Raw genomic sequence first — 15410 nt, forward strand, 5'->3', positions numbered from 1 at the left:
TACCTTTTCGAAGCCGGAGTTACAGTCTGTAATTGTAGACAAAAACAAAGTGTTTAAAATTGAGAAAGTGCTGGCTCGAAAGAAAACAGGACGTAAAAAGCTTGTACTTGTGAAATGGTTAGGATGGCCGCAGAAATTCAATTCATGGCTCTCTGAAAAAGACATAGTTGATGTAAGATAAAAGCGCTGTACCAGTCTTGTAATATTAGTCATTGTGTTTTGTTAGTGAAAGGTGTTGGAGCTATGAATAAGAACGGATTTTTTGTTACGCTGCCTAGTAATGCCTCACAATTAGTTTATCCAAATAATAAGATTTGGCAATTCAGAACAAAACTGGCTAAACCACTCATATTACAAGCGCCGTATGAAGTTGGTCTTATTGAAATTCAATACCCCAGGGTCTGGAATAGTTTCACTGAGAATGATGCCAAGGTTGATTTCATGAAACCAACGAAAATGTTCAACAAGCTAAGGCTAACAGTTGGTTCTTATAATACGATCGACAGCATTGTTAAAGAATATAATATGAAATGTGCTGCTAACCCAACCCTAGCCCACATAACTATGACCCACAATCCTATCACTAATAAGATTCTTTTCACGGGAGGAGACGGTTGGAATATTGTGTTTAAGGGGCGTCTGGCCGAAATTCTTGGGTTCATTCCAGACTCTGTGTTCGAAATTCACATTGGCCCTCATTTAAAATGTGCAGCTCCACACCGGCAGACATTCATGGGGTCGTTATAATATATTATTATATTTTATAGTGACATTGTGGACTACCAGCTAGTCGGTGATAGTCATGTACCCTACTCCGTTGTATAAATATCTCTGATGAGAGCAAACGTATGCCCACTCTAAGTTACGACAGTCCTCACTACACATCGTTGGCACGCTCGAGTATTACTGATATTCAAATAGAACTACGAGACGATCAGAACCAACACATCCCTTTCTCATACGGAAAAGTAATTGTCAAACTACATTTTAGACCTGTGAAACCGCATTGAAATGATGAGGAAAGCGTACACATCCGATGATGGAAGATATATGCACTATTACATGAATCAAGCTGGTGTAGAGTTGCCCGGGATTCATAGGCTCCGCACACACAATACGGACATGGATTAGGGGGATATTCAGAAATTTATTTCGAATGGCTGTCCCCCTTTTAAAAAAGGGGTTTAATATAGCCAAACCTCATCTGAAAACAGCAGCAAGTGGTTTTATTGGTGATGTTGTGACTAATGTCAGGAATGCCGTGGCATCCAGACAACAGGGAAATGGGCTAATGGTGTACAGACGCAAAGCATTAAAAAGAGCCCCACCAGGATGTGGGCGTAACCGGACTGTGAACAAAAAGCATAAAAACGCCACCAAAAAACGAAGGATCGTCAAAAAGAAGGCATCTGTCAGCAGGCGTAGAGCTCCGAACCGGCGCTCTCTGGCCCTGACAAAAGACATTTTAATTTTACAGAATCAATCATGGCGTTTATTCATAATCAGTCCGAAGAGTGTGTGAAGACAGAATTGGATCTGTTTACAGTACCGTACACACAAACATCTATCGAAAAATCAACATTTGTAGAAATCCCCCCAATGTCAGCTCTAACGGACGCCGGTCCTATTGAATTTTTCATTTCGGCTAGCGGAGAGGATTATCTAGACCTTAACGATTCATACTTGTATACGGTGTATAGGATTACAAACCCTGATGGCACATTGTTGGCTAACGCAGCTGATGTAGGTTTTATAAACTATCCTGGATGCAGTCTTTTTTAACAAGTAGATATAATGTTGGGTGATAGACTGATCACACAGTCTTCAAATACGTATCCTTATAGAGCCCTTATAGAATGTCTTCTGAATTATGGAGAGGACACGTTGGCTACGCAATTTAGCACAGGGCTATTTTGTAAGGACACAGCTGGCAAAATGGATGAGACATCTATCACAGGCGATAATGAGGGGTTGGCACAAAGGGGTGAATACACATCCGAAAGCCATATTGTGGAATTAATAGCACCAGTACATGCAGATTTGTTTTTTCAAGAAAAACTATTGCTAAATGGTGTTGACATGTCTTTGAAATTCATCCGTTCAAAAGACGACTTTGTACTAATGACCCCTGGGAATGTCCAATTCGCTGTGAAAATAATGTCTGCTAGTCTATTTGTCAAGAAAATAACAGTTGCACCGACTGTTAGACTAGCTCATAGTCGTGCCCTACAGCATACTAATGCAAAATATGCTATTGACAGAGTATCTCTAAAAACCTTCTCAATACCTACAGGCACACGTGTTTGCAACCAAGAAAACTTGTTCATAGGACAGATTCCTAAATTTGTAGTCATAGCTTTCGTAGATAATGAAGCATACACAGGATCGTATGCCCGTAACCCCTTTAATTTTGGAAACTATAATACAGAATTTATTAGCCTTTATGCAGATGGACAGCCTCACCCAGCCCGTCCTTTTCAGCCCTTTTTTTCAAAGAGGACAATATGTACGGCGAATATTATCTACTGATTGAATCAACAGGACGCCATTTAAAAGACCGGTCACTAGCCATAACACGATCTGATTTTGGGTCTGGTTATACGCTATTTTGTTTTAATTTGGAACCCGACGGTGGGGGTCAAGAAACGTTTCACTGATTAAAGCGACGGCATTGCGGCGGAAGTGCGGTTCAGAAACCCCTTCCGAGGACTGTGACCCTTATCTGCTATTCCGTTTTTGATTCTGTAATCGAAATATCTAACAGAAGGCAAGTCCTATTGGATCATTACTAAAGATGAATACGATAGAACTCACTAGCGTACTCAGAAAAAGAATGAATAGAGACACAAATTTCTTAGGAGTAATGCCATGTGATCATCTCCCAAAAACCGTAGTTTGTAAATTACCCGCTATGTTAGTTGTAAATACACAACCCAGTAATATGCCAGGTGAACACTGGCTAGGTATTTACATTACAGAGAACAAGCATGGTTTGTTCTTTGATAGCTTTGGACATCCACCTACCTTTTTTCCTCAGGAAATTAGCAATTTCCTCTTAAAAAACTGTGTGGAGATGTGCCATTCAGCAAAACAAGTGCAAAATAATTATTCTACAACATGTGGACAGCACTGTGTTTTCTTTTTATGTCACATTCAGAAAAAGATTCCTTATACAAAAGTATTGAGCATGTATGGTGAAACGGAGGGATATGACCTCCCACGATTTAACTGGTTGAGGCGGTAGATATGGACTTGACTCCGATCAAAGAATCAGGCTCCAGAGGAAGTAGGTCCGGTTAACAGAGCTTTATTTAAGTTGCATTGTAGTTTGAGTTTGTGTGGTCTACAAGAACAAAGATAAATACAATAAGAATATCAATTTAAGCTGCAGTATACTAATATCAATGATAAATGAGCTAAACTAATAATTATGAATGGTATAGGAATCAACAGTGGTTACTAACTGAACAAAAGGCTGCAGCTTAAAACTAAGGTGCACAAATATTAGCTGTAACTGTTATCAATAGGCCACAGACATGAAACGTTGAATAAATCACGAGGTCATTACATGCACATAAAGTACAGAGCACAGTAACTGAAATTCACTTCACAATAACCTCCTCCACTATATTATAGAAGTTAACTTAACATACAAACACTCAAAGCACACACGAAGTGTGATATAAACATGCGTTATCACATATTCACGGCGATAATTAGCTAATTAGACTCTTTACGAGTGTGCCGTGGAGAAAGGAAAATAAGGCTTACATGACAACTGCTGCCATAACTTCGATCTAAATAGTTAAACTATACAGTTAAACTAACACATATAACATGTACTGGTATGTGGTCAGACAACAAACTCCACATGTACAATACTCACGTTTTCCTCACGAACGCACAAATCAGACAGAATGAAGAAAAAGGAATAAGGAAAAAGTCCGCTGCCTCTCTAAACAGACATCAAAGCACAGTGCCGCTCACTCAACCGACATCAGACTGCAGTAACGCCGTCCACCTGCTGGGGGCGTGGACAGACTTTCCAACACAGCCGCCCCCGAATGTCTGTCGGGACATTTGATATCATGAGGAAAGTCTGTCAGCAGGTTTGTCTTCGTCTTCCAGTTTGGGTAGCTTTACCAGTCGGGGCACAGGAACGTAACATAAGTCCTATCTTTGACCTGAACAGCAGCAGTCCGGATGCGGCCATCCGGTCCCGCATAAGTCTCTGTGACCGTGCCAACAGGCCAAAGAGCACGTGGGAGTTGGGGATCCACGACTAGTACCACTTGTCCATTAGTAAGCTCTTTGGTGTCCGTCCTCCACTTCTGCCTCTCCTGTAGACTGGGCAGGTAGTTGCGGATGAACGCCGACCAGAAGTTGTCAGCCAGCACCTGACTGTGTCTCCATCGTCGCTTCCCCAGCAGATTGTGGGGATCGTACAGCGCTTGAGGAAGTGATGCATCTCTGCGTCCCATAAGCAGGATGTTAGGCGTAATGGGATCCGGGTCGGCAACATCAGCCGACACGTAGCCTAAAGGTTTCGCATTCATAATGCCTTCAACTTCAGTGAGAACCGTCCGCAACACGGTCTCCGGCACAAGCTGTCTTAACTGACTTGACTTCTCTCTCCCAGGTCCCACCGAAGTGAGGAGCACTTGGTGGGTTGAAACGGAAAGTGATTCTCTGCTCTGCCAGCTGTTGCTGCAATGTTGGGCCCATGGTGTAGAATGCCTCTCGCAGCTCCCTGTCCCCTCCGACAAAGTTTGTGCCATTGTCTGACAGTAGCTCAAAGGGCTTACCACGTCGAGCAACAAAACGTCGCAGGGACATCAGGAAGGCATCTGTATCCAGAGATTCCAATAAATCCAGGTGTACACATCTCGTTGTCATGCACTTATACACAATGCCCCATCTCTTCTCATTCCGCCGGCCAATCTTTACGGTAAAGGGGCCAAAGCAGTCCACTCCAGTTGAGTAAAACGGTGGCTTGTAAATGCGTAAACGTGCTTGCGGGAGGTCAGCCATCTTTGGGATTTCGGGCTTTGCCCTCCAAAACTGACATTCTCGGCAAGCACGCTGGTGTTTCCGTACAGCTTCCCGTCCCCGCAGTATCCAATACTGTCGACGTAACTCCGCTAGTACCCTCTCAGGTCCGGGGTGATGAAGCTTACAGTCAAACTCCTGAATCAGTAGCTTGGTAATGTGATTCCTGGGATCCAAGACAATAGGATGCATAGCGTCCCTTTCTAGATGTTCAGTGTGGCGCAGACGACCCCCCACTCGGATGAGTCCCGCGCCTTCATCGTACTCTGGAGAAAGAGAGCCAATCCTACTGTCGGGCAGGATAGGTCGATTTGAAGTGAGGGCCTTGACTTCTTCAGGAAATGAATCCATTTGGGCCTGTGCCAGAAGGATCTTCTCTGCTGTGATGAAGTCAGCTGCGTCGTAGGACTGGCGGGAATCAGTGGAGGCCGCCCCGTGAAGGGACTGAACAACCGCTTGGACAAGGTCTTTCCAGGTGTCAAACTGACCCGGGTCAGGCAGTTGAGAAGTAGGTGCCATTGACGCGGTGCCAATGAAGGCGGACTTCCTGAGCTCGCTTTCCTCAGGCTCGGTACTGGAGGTAGGCATGACTGGCCACTCATCTGGAGGTTTGTGCAGAAAATCTGGGCCTTGAGTCCATCGGTGGGGACGTGCCAACTCCTTCAAAGTTAGCCCCCTGGTGATATCGTCTGCCGAATTTCTTGCTGAATCCACATACCTCCAATTCGTCACCTCTGTCAGCGTTTGGATTTCTGCTACACGAGTTCCAACAAAAACTTTGTAGCGACACGATTCAGACCTTAGCCAGTGCAGCACAGTGGTAGAATCAGACCAGAGGAAGACTTGTTCGATGGGCAGAGTGAGCTCAGTTTGGAGGACACTGGCGAGCTGGGCACCAGTGAGAGCCGCACTTAGTTCAAGGCGAGGCATGGACAGGTGTTTTTTAGGTGCCACACGAGACCTGGCAAGCACAAAAGAGACATAAATCTGGCCTTTGTAATCAGTTGTGCGCAAATAAGCTACAGAGCCGTAGGCTCTTTCTGACGCGTCGCTAAAGATGTGGAGTTGTCTTGTCGAAGCAGGGGTGTCAGCACAGACTGGAGTGTAGGGTCGAGGAAGCTCCAGGTGAGGCAGGTTTGGGAGTTCCTCTTCCCAGCTGAGCCACTGGTCCCGCAAGGTCTGAGGATGTATTGGGTCATCCCAGCCGATGTCTTGCTTCCACAAGTCCTGAATGAGAACCTTGGCCCTGGTAGTGAATGGCACGATGAAACCTATTGGGTCATACTGGCTAGCCAGGACCTTATACAAGGTCCTCATGGTGGGCTCTGAGGGTTCCAAAGGTCGATGTTTGTACCCTAGTGTGTCGCTGAGACAGTTCCATCTTAAGCCCAGGGTTGGCTCTTGGAGGTCGCTGCTGCTCCTAGACAGCCAAAGCTCGCTGCTTGCTGTATGCTTGCCCGGAGGAAGATCCTCGATGACTGAAGGGAGATTAACCCGCCCATTGCCTTATCTCAAAACCACCATCAGAGAGTAGCTTCCGCAGGTCGTCAACCAGGTCTTTGGCTTCTTCTACGGTGCAGGTGCTGTGTAGGAAGTTGTCAACATAGAATGACTGTTGTACCGTGTCCTTCGGTAAAGCTTGTTCCCCTTGGTCCTGGATGTGATGCTGCAGTGCATAGATTGCGCAACATGGACTGCAGGTTGTTCCGAAGGGTAACACCTGCCACTCGTAAATGGTTGGCTCTAGCTCCCTTTTCATGTCTCTCCAAAGGAACCGCAACAGTGGCTGATCGGTGGGCAGCAGGCGGATCTGGTGGAACATACTCTTTATGTCTCCACTCACTGCAACAGAGTGCTGCCGGAACCTGAGAAGAACACCAAGCATGGACGGTCCTAAGGTAGGTCCGGGCAGGAGGAATTCGTTCAGTGACTGTCCTTGGTATTGATATGAGCAGTTAAAGACGATCCTGTCCTTACCATTATGGTGGACCATATGGTGGGGAATAAACCAGGACCTGGTGGATTGGTCGGCTTGGTCTGAAGAGATCTTAGCCACATATCCAGCCTGTTCTAGCTTCCGTATCTCGTTGCAGTAGGACTCTGCTTTCTTAGGGTCTCTTGCGAGGTTCTGGCGCTCGAAGCCGCGCACAGACAGGACAGCTTCTTTAGGAGCATGAAGGGTTATTTCCGGGTACGCCCAGAGCAGCGGTGTGGAGCGCAGGGTGCTATTGATGTCTACCCGCGTTGTAGCCGTTTGGAGCAGAGTGAGGGCTTGTTGATCCTGCTTGGAACGAGTGACCACCTTAGCACTGTAGGGAAGTGTGTCCAGCTGCCAAAGGCGCTCAACATTCCGGAGGAGCTCTTCAGCCGGTGCTGTGGCCAGGTGTAGGCACTGTTGCTCAGTCACCGTGTCTTGGGTGAGTGATGTCGGACCCTGAAGGGACCAGCCTAGTTTAGTGCACACAGCAATGGGGCTACCAGATGGCCCGGTGCGCACTGGTTGAATGGGCATAAGCAGATGGGGTATATCAGACCCAATGAGAAGCAATGGCTGAGCCCGATCCACTGGAGCTAGGGGAGCTCTCTCAGATGCTTGTATTTCCTTTGTAGGTCAGCCACTGGGTAGGAAAATTCAGAGAGGCACAAGCTATCCGCAGTGAAGGCATTTGAGAGCTGATACCTCTCTGTTGGTGCATGAATAGGGGACACTTGAAAAGTAACTGATGAACCATCCAGCTGAGTGACCCTTTGATGTACAGTCCGCAATGGAATGGTCTCTGGATGTCTGAGAAGCTTCAACTGATTCACCACCTGTGGGAGAACAATACTACGTTCTGATCCATCGTCGAGTACAGCGTAAGATTCCATTGTAAGGTCGCCGTTGTGCAGGAGGACTTTAATGACCTTCAACATAACCTTCTGGGAGCGGTTAGGACGGTCCAAATAGATCCTAGTAGGTGGTAGGCTGACCATGAGAACGGAGCGCTGGACCTCTTCGACTGACTCATGCAGGATGGTGAGGTGTGTTTCCTTACAGACTTTGCAAGGCCGCTTAAGGGTGCAGCTGTCCACAGCATGGCCTCTACCACATCTCCAGCACCTAGTACCCTCCTTAATCCACTTGACGATCTGGCTAGTGGTCAACTTCTTGAAATCTTCACAGGAGTTGAGGTAGTGCTCCTTATTGTCACAATAAGGGCAATAGGGCTTAGGTTTAGCTGTGTGTTTGGCTCTAACTAGCTCTGGTGTGTCTACCTGCCCTTCCTTTGTGAGGAAGACTGACGCTGGTCGCACCTTAGAATGAGTGATGTGTGGATCCTTCTTGACTGGCTTGGGTACTTCACTCTGGTACAAGGATGCTGCTCGGCTGGAAATACGCTTAGCTTGTGACTTAACCTGCAACCAAGTCGCTAGATCTGGGAGAGTGTAGGTTATGTCTGTACCAGTCTGCAGAATGTGGTGACTCAGGCAGTATTCAACAAACCCATCACGATATGCAGGAGGCATTTTACTCAGGAGCCGGTCCACGTGCGAGCCACAACGTAGCTCATATCCATTCTCCCCTTCTAGGGTTCTCAGCATCCCCACCAAGGACTGAACTGATAGTGCGAAGGTGTCAAAACGGTAGAGCATCACCATACTTTAGCGCGCGGCTGTTGAGAATGGCGCCTAGCTCCGATTGGACAAGCTGTCTTGGTTGGCCATACTTTTCTTGCAGTGCCTGCAGAGCCATAGTGTATGGTCTTGCGTCATACATATATGCCTTAGCAAGCTGTAGTGCACTGGGGAGCTTCAGGTGGCCAAGTAATACTTGGAATTTATATTGCTCGCTGAGGTGCCCATGGGCATTAAGTAAGTTGTCCAGGGCCATCTTCAGTAGAGCAAAGTCACTTTCACGGCCACTCTCGAATACTGGAAGAGTAGGCTTAGGAATGCCATAGGCGGAAGCAATCAACATTTCAGCTCCAGGGACTTGCATATATCCTGGATACGGAGCTGTGAGGGCTGAAGCAACCTGAGGGGGTTGGGAGACAGCGTATGCCGATGTCGGCCTCACATGGAAATGCGTCGCATGGCCTGGCAGAGTGTGATGCGTACCTTGAGGTGCTGGCAGCGTAAGGTTGGCTGCGGCAGCAATATTCTGTGCAATGGCGGGAACTGCTGCAGGTGGCTGTGCCACTGGGCCCATAAAGACTGGTGGCGTCACTGGAGGTGCTATTGCAAGTTGGGCTGCTAAGGAAGCAGGGGGAAGTGACGTTACCTGTAAGGACCTTAAAGGTGGCGCTGGTGTAATTGGGGGGAGCACATTAACCGTGGATGTTGGAGCAGGGTGAAGGACGGCGGCATGCTGTGGAGTTGAATGTCGTTGGTGAGGGGATCGAGATCAGCTTGGCTTTGTCGGCTCGTGACGACTGGGGAAGAGCAGCAAAGCTATCTGGTGTTGGGGGGTTGTCCAGTGGAGCCTCTGCATCCTGTTCTTGAAGCAGGGACGATACTAGCTTTGCTACCTCCAGTCTATTCTCGGCCTTCTTGAGGCGACGCTGGCGCTCCAACTGCTTTGTTAATGCTTCTTTGGCTTTGAGGGCTTCCTCTTGCTGTCGCTGGGCCTCCTTAGCCTGAAGCTCTAGCTTTTGGCATTCAATGTCAGCACATGAGTTCTCTTCTATCTGACGTTGAACCTCTTTAAGCTCCATCTCCTTAAGCTTCTCCTCCAGAATGGCGGCGTGTACGGTAGATAGAGCAAGAAAGGGAGCTGTTCCTCCAGAGACCGTGGTCCGCCCACTGGACTTGGAGCCTAAGCTGGATACGCTTCTCATTGATGTTTTCCTCGATTTGCCACTGTGGTTGCTGTTTGAGCAGGGTTGAGCAGTTGGAGGAAGATCCGGTCGGGGAAAGTATCCAACTTCGTAATCTGCCAAGTGAGCGGGTGGATGATGTTCTCGGGGGGGGGAGGCGTTCCCTGTCCACTGCTGGTGTGTCTACAGCCGCGGCTGTCCATATCGTCGGAGAGTATGCACTCAATCCGCTCGAAGGACCATGAAACGGAGGGATATGACCTCCCACGATTTAACTGGTTGAGGCGGTAGATATGGACTTGACTCCGATCAAAGAATCAGGCTCCAGAGGAAGTAGGTCCGGTTAACAGAGCTTTATTTAAGTTGCATTGTAGTTTGAGTTTGTGTGGTCTACAAGAACAAAGATAAATACAATAAGAATATCAATTTAAGCTGCAGTATACTAATATCAATGATAAATGAGCTAAACTAATAATTATGAATGGTATAGGAATCAACAGTGGTTACTAACTGAACAAAAGGCTGCAGCTTAAAACTAAGGTGCACAAATATTAGCTGTAACTGTTATCAATAGGCCACAGACATGAAACGTTGAATAAATCACGAGGTCATTACATGCACATAAAGTACAGAGCACAGTAACTGAAATTCACTTCACAATAACCTCCTCCACTATATTATAGAAGTTAACTTAACATACAAACACTCAAAGCACACACGAAGTGTGATATAAACATGCGTTATCACATATTAACGGCGATAATTAGCTAATTAGACTCTTTACGAGTGTGCCGTGGAGAAAGGAAAATAAGGCTTACATGACAACTGCTGCCATAACTTCGATCTAAATAGTTAAACTATACAGTTAAACTAACACATATAACATGTACTGGTATGTGGTCAGACAACAAACTCCACATGTACAATACTCACGTTTTCCTCACGAACGCACAAATCAGACAGAATGAAGAAAAAGGAATAAGGAAAAAGTCCGCTGCCTCTCTAAACAGACATCAAAGCACAGTGCCGCTCACTCAACCGACATCAGACTGCAGTAACGCCGTCCACCTGCTGGGGGCGTGGACAGACTTTCCAACATATGGTGCCAATCTTGTATGCAACGATACAATGGTTAGTCATTTTGTTAGCAGAATATATCCAGATGTGTGTCATGATCAGAAATTTAAATGTGTACAATGTTCATGCGCCACCTATAGGTAAAAAAAAAATTGTGTAAAAATGGTGTAATGATGTTTTTTTTTTTCAAAAAAATAAAGAATGTGGAATATACATGTCTTACAATGTCTCAATTTTTGCATTCCTTTTTTATTTTTTAAAACAAATTATACAGGAAAAATGCATTCAATAGATAAAATTAATGTAAAACATTCATTTAATGTCACAGGTTTACATACAACACAGCATTTTCATATGCTTGAAGAAATTACCCACTCAATGGAAAAAATATTAATAAAAAAAATATAAAATGTATGTCACAAGTTAACATACAACACAGCATTTTCACATAGTTGAATAAAGAAAACACCTGAATAGAAAAAATAATAATAAAAACAGATTTAAAAATAAAAAGAAATTTATGTAAAACACATTCATTTAATGTCACCAGTTTACATTCAACACTGACTTTTCACATAGTTGAATAAAGAAAACACACCTCAATAGAAAACACATCTCAATAGAAAAAATAATAATAAAAATAGGTTTAAAAAGTAAAATATAAAAATTAGTGTAATAATAGAAAATAATAAAAATAGGTTTAAAAAGTAAAATATAAAAATTAGTGTAATAATAAAAAATAATAAAAATAGGTTTAAAAAAGTAGAATATAAAAATTAGTGTAATAATAGAAAAGATTAAAAACTAGCCCAACGAGTCTTAGTAATGGATGGTGTAATACTAAAGGTTCTAGGAGTACTAGTTGCGCGTAAATCAGATGCCGTTTGTGTATTAAATACAGGGGCCATTCTTATTGCTCTAGGAGTGCGGGGATCGTAAAGCCATCATAGGCGTTTGTGTATTACTTCCAGATGATGTATCCGTTTTAAAAGCCTCAATAGAACGGCGTACCCTTGTGTTTGGGATTACGGATATTGGCACATTTAAGCTAGCTAACGTTTTTAAAAATATGTTCCACCCTTTTGGTCTAGAGCGGTCTGCAACATTATTATGGGTTGTGACACTTTTCAGCAGATCATACAGATGACTACCTGGCACATTCTTATTTCCAACAACTATTTCCCCTTGATCTGTCCAAGATATCTGGTCATTGTGTCGGGATAATGAAGCCAATATGTATTCCGCATTTCTTTTGTTTCTTATAGGCATATGTTTCAACACTTCTGTTTTTAACATATTTTCTTCTTCATCTTTTGAATCCTTTGAATCAACTTCAGGCATTGATAATGTAATCACACGTTTCTCGCGTTCACCCTGTTTTATCATGACCAGGTACCTCTGTAGAATACTTGAATATCTTTTAGCTTTTTCATATACATCAATGTCCTGCTGTTTCAATATATCACTCATGGCTCGGTCCAATTCACTTTGTACAGACTGTCGCAGAGATACATTTGAGGAGTCCGATGTTTGAGGATGCTGTAATGCTGCTAATTGATTTTGTGGAACCAAAAACATTTTCTGAGTGTGTTCCATCTCAACTCCTGTTGATAAGACTTGCTATGAATGGGATAGCAGCCCCCAGTAGAGGCAGTAGAAACCCTCCTGTTTGATTGATTGTCTTTTTTTTTTTTAAATGTTTAACTTTTTTATCAGCTATCAGTCTAATAACTTTCTTTTTTTCTTTAACAGCTTGTACTGAATATTAGACAACGGTATGTGACCTTGTAAGACATTCAAAGCTATTTCACAAAGGGCATTAATAAAGTCTGGACTAGCGTTGCTCACAATGACACCTCGCTCTCGGGGTGATGCCTTATGTAGCATGTCTAACAATGTAAAATTCCTCTCCATTCGGTTTGACATTATTACACCTTCTTTTTTCTAGGAACGTATACAACCTGCTGTGGGGATATCAGAGCGGTTCTGAGTCTTAAAATATCGGGGGTTGTGGTTTTATAATCTACCAAAGGTGTAACTAGTTGCGTCGTTAAAAGCCTCTAAAAAATATTTACTATTACCGGGGAACATTTGGCGTGCCAGTAAGCTTATCTGATGTTGATCTCTAGCATTTTTGAAAATAATCATATAGTTTGTATTCAGACTGATTGTACGACTAGCTTTACCTTGAATAAACAGATTCTGCACTAGATATATACAACTAAGACGTCTATGGTGGACATACTGGGTGAAAACTTTTTGAACTTCCAAATTATCACTGGCTTGATTCATTAAATCGTCTATAATGAGCAAATTATTCTTAGTAGTAGGCAAGAGTGTTTCGTCGCAGAACGATTCCGGGAGACCTTGTACAAAATTTATATTCACCGTTTTAAGCAATTGATCGTATATTGGTTGCCAGCATGAATATATGTATACAATGTTATTGATTTTTTGTGAAATAACGCACGACATGTTTTCAATAATGTCTTTGACAAAGTATGTTTTTCCACAATTAGAGGGACCACTGATAACAAGGCTGAAAGGGTGTTGAAGCCTACCATCAAATCCTGAAACATCCCTAGTAGCCATAAGGTACGGTTGTATAGTCTTGGAGCACGCGTCGTTTGTTGTAAACGACCTGTACTTTCCTGGTGAGTGTGTCGTTTTTGAGATGGAACTGTTTTTTGTCGCGTGTTATTGTGAAGGCCGTTGTGGTCAGATGGTTAGGAGGCTGCTGCTGCTTGGTCACAAAGGATTGAACAAGACCAATTAACGATTCATGTGTAACCACTTTGGCATTTGTGGCATTGAGGGTTACACCCTTGCATTTAACCTGTGTATTTCCTTGAGCGGTCCTATAAGCATAGCATTTAGGACCCCCGGAAACAAACTCAGTTATATAATCTTCGGTAGGAGCCCCACAGACTTGGGCGCTATTTAGTTCATCCGTTAAATCGCCAAGGTAAGGACCTAGAGGTGGGATCCACTCGCCGTCTCTGCTTGTGAACAGAATGCTGTCAGTGTCAACATATAAAATACGTTCCTGCAGTTTATCCAACAAATCATATAGCTCCATGCGAGCATAGGCTGTGGTCATGGCCCCTATAAAAACATTCACATCTTTTACTCTGGATGCGACCCCCTCTGTGTATCGCCATTGGACAATCGCTACTTCTGGTGAGATGAATGAGAACTGGCGAACATCAAAAGTGTCGCTGAACATGAGCTGTGTGAAGTGGGATGGTTCGGTTATGAGCTCAGCAGTAGTCATGTTGCTACGCATGGCAAATTTGCCCCAAAGACTATTCAGAAGCAATTTATTTGTATGCCTGACAGCTTTGTTAAAACATATCTTGGTCGGATCAAGACGAATGCCTTCGTGTGCATAATAGTCATCTATGTACTTTTGTTTTTCGTCTTCCGTTTTGATATGCCCAGGGTATCCTGAAGCTTCTTGCTTACGTTTAAGAAATGTTTTAACATAGGCTTTAAAAAGCTGATCAGTTTTTTCTGGGAAATGCCAAACTTCAGCAATGGAAACAATCTTATACCCTTTCTCTATGGCTTTCTGTAATTCAAACGTCACCCAAACGCCAGACAACAACCTCTCTTGATCGCTATGTGTGCATGGTGTTGTTTGATTCATCTGAACGGCACACGCCGCACATAGGGGGAACATCAGTTTACCGTTACAGTGGTAGGGCAACACAGGGTGATACAGGCCTCACGGTAAGCTACTGTACATTTCACAGTGCCAAAGTATTTGTTTATGTCATCAACATCCTTGTGTATTATTTGGGGGTGTCCTATTGGATAATCTCTTTTAGACTGAACAGTTGGGTACAAACTTGTGAAATCATAGTATCTGATCTTTTCATAATTTTCTACCTTGTGGTACAGTTTCATTGCATTTGTGCGGCCTCCAAAGAGGGATTCTCGTGGATTGAGACGCCCTGGCTTTTCATATGTTAACATGAACTCCTTAACGTCTGGGTCATTGTCCACAGACTGTCTCCAATCACATTCCCACATCACCACAACTTTCAGCTGATGCTTATTTTTTAGAGCAGTCACTCTGTTATGGAACTCCGATAGCAGTTCACCCTGTGTTTTTTTTGTTTTTGGTGAGAGGATTGATTTCACCTGACGCATAGCACTTATCACAGCCGTGAAAGAAGCAGCCATTAAATTCATAACACGTGTGTGTGTCTTCACAATAGCCATCTACAAAGAACTGACCGAATGACTTTTCACCTCTGTTCAGAGCGTGCTGTATGTCAAGGCCCTCTCTGTCTGCAACATACTCAAGCCACTGTATTGAAACATCAGAACATGTCTTGTTTTGCCTAAGGTGCGCCCCTTCGTATGTCAGAGCAACAGAATCTTTGGGGAGGAACAACGTTTTAAATACACCCATACATGAGGAGGCCAATGTAGCGTTATGCAAACGGGTCTAGGCCTGTGCACTCGTGGAAGGCCTCTCTG

Source organism: Perca fluviatilis, chromosome 23, assembly GCF_010015445.1.
Source record: "Perca fluviatilis chromosome 23, GENO_Pfluv_1.0, whole genome shotgun sequence".
Lineage (NCBI taxonomy): Eukaryota > Metazoa > Chordata > Actinopteri > Perciformes > Percidae > Perca > Perca fluviatilis.